A 9879-nucleotide genomic window follows, 5' to 3' on the forward strand; every position below is an offset into this window, starting at 1 on the left:
TAACATCATCTCGGTGGAATTCCAGACAAAACAAAACCTAACAAAAACTCAACGTGGTTCCTTGAAATGAGGAACCAACCTGAGTTTCCGAATTGAAGGATATTCTGCAAAACCACTGGCCTGAAATTTCCAAAAATGTCAATGCTGAAAGATAAAAAACAGAAAATGCTGGGGAATTGTGTTCTAAATCAAAGAAAACTATAGGGATTTGATAACTAAATGCATTCTGTGACGCTTGTTAAATCCTGGATGTATAGGATACAAACAACAATAGGGTAAGTGGGCTGGGTGGGGGGACAACTAAGAAAATTCGAATATGAACTATTATATCTGTTATAGTAATGTAACAATGTCTACGGAATTCCAACTTCCTACGTCTGAAGACACTAACGCTAAGCTTCCTAAAGACAGTTTTGTGATCCTATAGGGCAGTACTCTTCCAGAGGCGATTTTGCCCCGCCCTTTCTCGCCCCGCCCCCAACACTCCTCCGGCGGCATCTGGACGCTGTGGGTCGTCACAACCGGGGTAAGGGAGGGTTGCCGCTGGCATCAGCTGCACAGGCCAGGAGTGCTACAAAACACTGTACAAAAGCCCAAGACAGCTGTCCTCCCCCAGCAACAAATAATCACCGTGACTAAAATATCAACAGCACCGAGGTTGAGAAACCCTTATTCTTAGGGGACGTATAGATATTAGGATGAAATAAATGAAATTGTCTTTCGCGCAGATCCAACACAGGTAACTTAAGGGTGAAGGGTCACAATGCTCGCAGCTAACTCTCAGATGTTCAGCAGAGCCCTGGGCGTGCGCCCGGCCCGGCTTCCCTGCTAGCTCCCCGCAGAGTGGGGCTGACCCGCCCAGCGGCGCGGTGGACGCATCCCGTGAGGCCACTGCGCAGGCGCCGGGCAGCCAGTCGCGCCCCCGCGGGGCTGCTCCAAAGTTACAGCCGCGTGCCGACCGCGCAGTGTAGCGCTGCAGCCCGCGTACAGAAGAGATAGGAAAACTCCCGTCCTGCTGCGTTGCCTTCTCCAGGACTGACAGAGGCTTCTCCAGTGCAAGCCCGCAGCCGTCTTCCTTTGCGATCTCCGGAGGACTGCAGCGAGCATTGTTTGTCCTTTTGGAGACCCCTGCCCTGAGGAGCCAGTTGTGTGTGGGCCCGAAGTTCCCTGAGCATCCCCTTCCAGCTAGATTCTCGGAAGATGAGGTTTTACACTCTCTTTAGTGGATTCCGACTTCTCGACTTCCCGACTTCCCGTGTCTGATAAACCTGGCAAGTACTCTGTCTCCTGATACCACTCAATGATCAAAAGAGCCCCCGGCGCAGGCTCATTACACGCCCGGCTCCTCTGCAGCAAGCGCTTATCCAGGTAACATTTTGAAATACCTTAAAAATTTCAGCCTAGAGCCTCTTAATCAAGGAGCTGGCAGACTTTTTCTATAAAGAGCCAGAGAGCAAATGTTTTATGATTTGAGGGCCAGGAACAATGCCGCGTACTTGTCTGTTTCAACAACCTCTTAAAAATGAAAAAAAAAACAAAAACTCAGCTGCTGGCCTTACAAAAACAGGTGGATTACACTGATTAAACCCAGAGAGGAGGCTAAAGCTTTGTTTAGGACTCCGCCCGTGTTCCAGGTCTGACCAGCTATGCTGTGAGGACTTATGTTCCTTGAGGACTGTGACCTGCCAGGTTTACTGGGCTTCACCAGCCAGGCTTGGGTTAGCATTTTTTGGGTCCCTACACCTTCATCTCTGCACCTCCTCCCTCCTGGGTGGCGAGTGGTGAGTCCCCGGCAGTCAGCGAAGCCATCAAGAAACCCCCAGACCAGCAGTCACACCCACCTTTATTCTAAAATGACAATCCCTTCCTATCTGGGAGCAAAAGCCAAGTTCCTGCATTGCAAATAAATTAATATAAAGGCAATACAGGAGTATGTCAGGCAACTGTGTATTTGTAGCATTTTTTGTAGTGATAAATGTAATATATGTCCATTTTGCTAATTTGGAAAATACTGAAAAGTATATACTAGAAAATAAACGTTCTCCATAATGCCAACCCATGAAAAATAACCATCAAAATTTTTATTTTTTAGTCCTTTTTTCATTGAATACTAATAGCACAACTTACTGAACAACCTGATCTTTAAAAATATTTCCTAATAAACTTTTGTTGAAGTACAAAATAAAGAAAAGTGTGCAAACTATAAATGCACAGTTCAGTAAATAAACTTTCAAAGACTAACACAGATATACCCTTGCAAAAATCACCGAAATCAAGAAATAGACCATTCCTGGAATCCTTCATCCCCTTACCCAGCAGTTTCTCCCCAACTGTATCTACTGTCTTACCCTCAAATACATAGATTAGTTCTGTCTATTTTAGAATTTCACATGAAATGAATTTTTCATTAAATATTCTATATAGTATTTGGTACTTTTCACTCCATACTATAATTGAGAGTCATTTTTTAATTTTACTTTATGCTGTATGGCATTCAATTTATGAATATAGCACAACTTATCCTTTTTACTATTATTTTTTAAATAACAAATTTATTAAGATAGAATTCCCATACAATTCATTCATTTAACATGTACAGTTCAGTGGTTTTTTTGTACATAGGCAGATAGATGGCATCCATTGACACAGTCAATTTAGAACATTTTCCTCACCTCACAACAACCCCACACTCTTTAGCTATCACCCCTCTAGCCCTTCCCCTCCATCCTTTCAGCCCTAAGCAAGCACAAAACTACTTTCTGTCTCTATAGGTTTGCCTATTCTAGACATTTCATAAAAATGGAATCATATAATATGGAGTCTTTTATGACTGGTCCCTTATACTGATATTGGGCATTCATGCTGTTTCCAGTTGTGGGGCTACTGTGAACATTATTATACACATCTGTGTATGTGTACATTTTTATCTGTAGATGTCTGTTTCTACTGGGATATATATCAAGGAGTGGAATATCTCAGACAGGTTATGTTTATGGTTAGCTATGGCTGATAGTGCCAAACAACGTTTCAAGTTCACACTCCCACCAGCAATGTATAATGAGTTGTCATTGCTCCACACCCTCACCAACATTTGGTGGTTGTGTGGTTTCAATTTACATTTCTCTGATGAAAGATGAAAGAGAACATCTTTTCATGTGATCATTAGTCATTTGAGTATCATCTTTAGCAAAATGCCTTTTGGGTCTTTTTCTTTTTCAGCTCTTTCTCTTTTTCTACTTGCTTTATATATTCTAGATGTGGGCCCATTTTCCCTTACTTGTGCTGCCAAAAAAAAGAAAAAAAAAAACAAAACACTTTTTCCTAGTCTGTGGCTTGCATTTTAACTATATAATTGTTAAATTTTAATGAATGTAAATTTCAAATTTTTACTGAAATTGTACCTCTGTACCCTACTTAAGAAATCATTGCCTACAAGGATCTCCTATGTTACTACCTAAAAATCATATTTTTCTTTGAACATTTAAATCAACTAACCATGTAGAATTTATTTTGGGTTAGGGTATAAAGTAAGGGTTAAATCCTTTTTCATACAGCTAAGTTGACCAAAGTCCTCTTCTTGAAAAAACCGTCCTTTTCCTGCTACTCAGCATTAAAGAATCTTATTAAAATAAGATGTAATAGATGAAGAGAGAATTTCAAGAAGGATACAAATAATACTGCAAAGAGAAAATGGACATCCTAAACTAAAAATACAATATCTGAAACTATGTGATAGGATTATCAGTAGACTGACTGGACACAACAATAAAAAGGACCATTAAACTTGAACACAGGTTTCTAGAAATACTCTGAATTTAAGTACATGGGGAAAAAAATTTTTTTTTTAATAAACGAAGCATCAGTGACTGATGGAATAGCATCAGGTGGGCTTACATAAATGAATTGAACTCCCAAAAGGCAAGGAGGGAGAGTATGGGGCAGAAAGGTATTTTTTTAAATATTAGCAAAAATTTCCAAATTTCATCAAAGATATTTTATCCAGGATGTTTACTTTGTTTGCAGTGGACAGTTGACTCCAATAATCTATCTTTCCATGGATGGAATTTAGAATTTGGCATAAATAATTATAAAGTTTTACATTTACATGAATTAGCAGCAGGGCATTTGAAAGACACCCAAAATGTGGGAAAATGGCTTGCTAGATGGAACTGTCCTGAACATTACTGTGCTTTTAACATAAATGTTGCCTACCCCCTAAAGGCCAGTAGTGACACCCCAACCATAGTAGTGTCAAAATGTCCTCAGTTTTTCAGAATATCCCCACAGTGCCTAATAAGGCCGTGCATCCTTTAAGAACCCAGGTCTCACAAGATCTGTCATTACCTCCTTTCTCCGTGCCCTTTCTAACCTCTAATGCTCACGTCTCTTAAACCACTCTGTCCTCTTCCCATCTCAGAGCTTTTGGGATTGCTTTTCTCTCTTCCCCAAATGCTCCTGCCACAAATACCCAAACGACTGCCTCTTTTCTCCTCCTTGGGTCGTTGTTCAAATGTCATTTTCTCAGTGACACCTGCAGGTCAACAAAACAACAAAAAATGTACACATTCTTTCCCAATTCCTTGTTTAATTTTATCTATAGCCTGTATTTGAAAGGTGACTGATTTTAATTACTTAATTTGCTTATTGTCTCACTTTCCCCACCACTAGAATGTATATTATGGTGAAGGGGCAGGAGAATTTACCAGTTTTGTTCTCTGTAATGTCTTCAATACCTTGAATGAGTAAAAAATTATAATTGTTAATATTTTTCTTAGGACCAGCATGTGGGCAACCTTAATTTATTCCTAATAACTCCCTATATCTTTCAGGTATTCCTTCCATTTTTCATGAATCAGGAAACCCTGCTATTATTCCAGTAATCTACATTGTAAGGTATGGTTGAATTACTTAGCAAAAAAGAATGTAGCAGTCAAAGCTCCAGCTTTTTACCATGGAGAATAAGAAATATGATATGGTTGTTTCCAAAGCAACGAAAAGCTTTACCTGATTAAGTAGACTAAGGGCTCCTCATTAGATTGAAGTTATAACCAAATTGTCAAGGGCCCTCACAAAGGAAAATGGCTCAGAGCTGTCATCACACAGGAATTTACCTATTCAATTATAAGCTAATTGTACCAACATTTTTTCTTTAGGCATTCAGACTTCAGGACCAATGATGAGCTTTCAAAAAGGAAAATGATGGAAAAATCATCAAAATTACTGTAAACTATACTGCCAAGTGAAGAAGTGTTTCCTGGTAGCATGTGCAGAGTTAAGGGAAATTATATTCCTGCATTACATAATCTACCAACAACCTATTTACCTCCTGTCTTACTATAAGTTATTCTTGAAAGCAGAGCCCGCAACAAGAGTAGACACATTCAATTTGGGACTGTGATTGCAGAGAGCAGGAATGAGAGAGAGAGGACTGAATGGGGCAGGGGGGAAAGGAAAGAAAATCCAAGGAAAAAACAGTGGTATCAAGTGGTTCACCAGTGTTATGGCTACTTCGTGCAGAACCTTCTCAGGATTCTTACTAAATTTGTCTCAGAACTGTCGGCTTAAGGGATGAAAGAAAGCAGCATTCATCTCTCAGCAGCCATCTCCTACATGTTGAAGGCCACTCCTGTGTGGCATTAACATCCCTGTCCCTATGGGTTGCAAAGACAGGAGGGCCTTGCAAAGACAGGGTACCATAGCATCACGATTGCCACCTCAGAGAAGCCGTGGGACGGGAAACTAGATTGCTGGTATGTGCCTGACAGGAAGCACTGTCAGCACAGAGCAGGGTGAAACCCGCCCAGAACTGCTCACCAGAGCTGTGGCTGGAATCAGCAATTGAAGAGATGCAAGACAATACACAAGAGGCATCTTATAAGCCTACAGAATGTACTGTTCACCTGATCTAAATCTATGTTCTCCTTTCTTTCTGTAATCAAAATTTCAGTGTCCATAAGAAGGTTGGCAGAGGATCAAATACAAAGCTTAAATGTATTAGAAAATGTACAGTAGTAACCATTTTAACCTTAAGTGATGTTATTCACTATACGTATGAATAAGTGATGTTTATAAAAAATAGAAAGTGACACAGAACTTGGAAAATTAAGAAATGATTCTACTTGAAAAATTGGGCCATTGGATAGATATAATATCTTTTAATCTCATGTAATCTCAGAAACAATTATGAATTGTTTGGAGGCAAATGGAAAAATAAAATTAGCCATTTGATATGTCTCTGTGAGCTTTGTAAGTCAATGTCAGTAACATTTCCTAAGATTGTCTTTAGCCGACACTGGTCATACAGAGCTTACAAACGATGCAGGGAAAATTGGGAGAAACAGAGGAAGGAAGAGTATTGGGATAATTTTCATCACATAGAGGGTTGGCACTAATATTAGTTGAAATGGAAGGAAACTGCATGCTTTGACTTGGGGATCCTTTTATGAGGCTCTGTCTTACCAGAACTAGTTTTGTCTCTACCTGCACCCCTGTGTTGTCATCCTCCTCCTCTCTTATTTGATCTGGAATTGCCACCAACAGAATAAAGAACCTTGAGTTATTCAGTTTGATGTGTGTTGGGCTCCTACTATTTGCTGTTTTGGCACTATGCATATGAATAAAGCAAAATATAAAACATTACATCCAAAAATTTCAGAATGCATATTCTTTTAAGGTTCACCCTGAACATTTACCAAAATGGCCATATGATTGGTCACAAATCAAGTATCAACAAATTTCCAAAGACTGAAATCACACAGTGTAAATTAAACCAGAAATTAATTACATAAAGATTTTTTTAAATTCCCAAATGCTTGTAATTTAAGGATCATACTCCTGAATCAACCTATAAATCAGTCCATGAGTCAACCTAAAAGTCACAGTGAAATTTAGAGAATGTTTTGAAATTAATTCTAATGATAATACAATATATCAAAACTTATGAGAAGCTCTGAAAGCAAATGCTTATGGGAAATTTATAGCTCTAAATATGTAGATTGGATATTTTATTTAAAAATTGGCTATCAATGCTCCTAGGACCCAAGAAAAAAATGTGTGTGAAGCAGTTTTTCAGACATTAGACAACTGGCAGCAAAGGACTGATCACTGAGCCCAGAAAACAAGAGGGCCCTACAATTGCCCTTTCTGGGTTTAAACACAAGTTGCAGGAGGAGGACCTTATGCACAGCAGAGCAACCCGCTGAGTTGAGACAGACTGGAGGTGAGAGAGCAGATCGCTTAAACTACCAGCAAAGAGGAAGATGCAAAGAAAGAAGTTCCAGAAATCTGCATGCAGATCCCTTTATGTCTTTCTGAGCACTAAGCTTAACAATTCCCAAAACTAGCACTAGATTGTGCTCAGACAGCAGAACAATTCCAAAAAAGTTTAAGGTCAGACTGATGATGAACCCTCAAGGCAAAGTTGCCCCTCAGAGGAGTCCCAGCCTCACGGAATGCCCTTGCACTAGTATACCTGTTCTTTTCACTATTGCAATGGAACAGTTCCATGGATATGTAACCTTGGCATGAATGTGTCAAGCCCCTGCTGGGGTCCTCAGTCAATAAACCTCCCTAAGCGCTAGCATGACTACTGTAGCCTACTCCTTGAGCTGCCAGCTCTATTCAGCGAGCAAGTCCTCCATGATGCCTGTGGGTGCACCTGTCTTCCCAAGGAAAAACTTAAGAGCAGTGAGGTGAGTAGAATGACCTACATTCACTGTCACTGCAGTTGATCCAAGGGCTGCAAGTGTTCCTCATCCTCCCCTTCATCCAATATCCCATTTTGGATTCCCCTCACACTAACTGGTCACCTCAGCAGTTCTTGGTGGTTTACCTGGTGAAGTGATGCAAACTTTCATTCTGAGTGGTCTGAGCACAGTAATTGTGCCATCTTAGGCTGGGTTTGCCAGCTGTGTCTGTCCGCAGTGACAGGCAAGGGAGCACCACAGGGTACAAGGGGATCCCTGGAGTCCGCACATATCCCTCCCTGTCCCACTGTCCTGCTCATCATTCAATTACCCTGTGAATACCAGCTCTCACCTGCATGTCCCTGGGCACAAGTAATACAGTGTGCCCTAGTGGACACAGTTTCTTATAGTTCAGTGAGGACTCTCACTGTAGCCCCCAACAAGACTATAAACAAAATATAAAATATTACACCCAAAAGGGGTTTTTGAACCAGGGCTGCTAAGCTTACAGATGGCAAAGTTGCATGGTAGAAAGCACAAATACTGCCAATAATTAATCATTCGAGAGTGTTGTAAATAAGACTACTCCCTTGCCACCATATTTGACTCTCATTATCCTCTCTTGAAGACACAGCACCATAAAGTTCTGGCTTAATGAATATGCTGCATTCTGAAGGATGGCAGCCCATCCTTTCAGAATGTTGCCTCAGCTCTTAACTTTAGCTGTGCCTTCTCCAGAAGACCATTCCACCATTCCACGAGGCTGGCTGCATGCATGAGGCTTCAGGGTGATGTAGCATGCGGCAAGACGAAGGCATCCCATGGTCATGGACCCACACTCGCACCTTCAGCATCATAAAGTTGTCAGATACTGGGTAAGTTCTTTACAGCTGTACTGGCTGAGGCTCTGGAGGTAGGAAAGGCAATACCTGCACCAGGTTCTCTCCCTGGGAGGACAAACTACTGACCTTCCCAGAATGAAGAGGCCCATTATAGTCAGCCTGCCCCCAAGAGACCATTTAGTCTGGGAATAGTGCCATGTGGAGGGCTGTGTTGTCTATGTGAATGACAGGATGGACATCTAGAGGCTACAGGGGCTAAGGCAGCCTTGATAAGCAGAAGTCCATGAGAGCTGGGCCCATCTAGGTCTGCTTCTGTAGCTACTCCATTCATGAGCCATCCTGCCAATTCAGGGTGTCTATAACAAAGCCTGGCTAATCTCAACTGGCCATTTTGTTTATTTGGTTGCTAAGTGCCCTTTCCATGATAGATGCTTCTTGATGGGTGTTAATGTGTGAAACAAAAATCTTCATACTCTGTGTCCACTCCCCTATGTCTGTTTACATACTTCTACACCAGACTTCCCAGGCTCTAACTGTCTACTCCTTTTCCATCCACACCATTAGCCAGTGGCCAGGAAACAGTACATATTCTTATGTAGAACCAGGTCTTCTCTACACAAAATAGATGACCAGGTACACTGCTCATATGTGTCCTTTCCAATGTCCTTCAAGGCCACTCCTGGACATAGCTACAACACAGCCAACTGTTTCTGATCCTCTTTCTGACGGATTGAAAAGAGCATAGTCACTAGATTGATGGCCACACACTATTTATCTGGGCCCTTCTTAATGTCTAGTAATGAATGAGACCACATCTGCAAAGCAGCTGCAAACAAGGCTGATACTAGGTTACACTTCAGTAGTCTACAATCATCTATCCAGTTTCTTCAAAGCCCAAACTGGCAAATAAGTGGAGAAGACATGTGGACCACCAATGAGATCCACCTCCCCCACTCCTGGCCAATTGTTTTTGATTTCCTATCTTGGCTAGCAAAAAGGGGAGTTTTAGAGGTTTCCATTTGGCTTTCCTCACTATGATGGCTCTGGCCCTGTGGTCAAAGCTTTATGTGTATGCTACAATCATATTCAATTATACCCTGAAGCACTGCGGACATGACCACTTGTGGATCCACAGACTTCGTGTGTCTGTTATGAGCCAGACTTTAGTCAGCACCAGTGGGCCTGGTCTGCATAAGCCCCACTTTAATGAGGGCCAGGATGTTGCTTTGGGTTCCCAGGTATCAATGTCCACTCAGACCCTATATCCAACAGTCCTTAAAATGTCTGCATAGCACTCCTTTTCTCAGTGTACAATCACCAGGATAATTGCCCACATGTCCATTTAGGGGACA

General features: G+C 41.4%; 1 long non-coding RNA gene across 1 annotated transcript; it reads left to right on the top strand.

Moving 5' to 3' along the window:
* Positions 1-706: 706 nt before the first annotated feature.
* On the top strand, positions 707-6566 carry LOC118934878 (uncharacterized). Its single transcript, XR_005033625.2, has 2 exons — positions 707-1368; positions 5154-6566. It is a non-coding gene; the product is annotated as an uncharacterized LOC118934878 (long non-coding RNA).
* The last annotated feature ends 3313 nt before the right edge of the window (positions 6567-9879 follow it).

This window comes from Manis pentadactyla, chromosome 1 (assembly GCF_030020395.1).
Source record: "Manis pentadactyla isolate mManPen7 chromosome 1, mManPen7.hap1, whole genome shotgun sequence".
Classification (NCBI taxonomy): Eukaryota; Metazoa; Chordata; class Mammalia; order Pholidota; family Manidae; genus Manis; species Manis pentadactyla.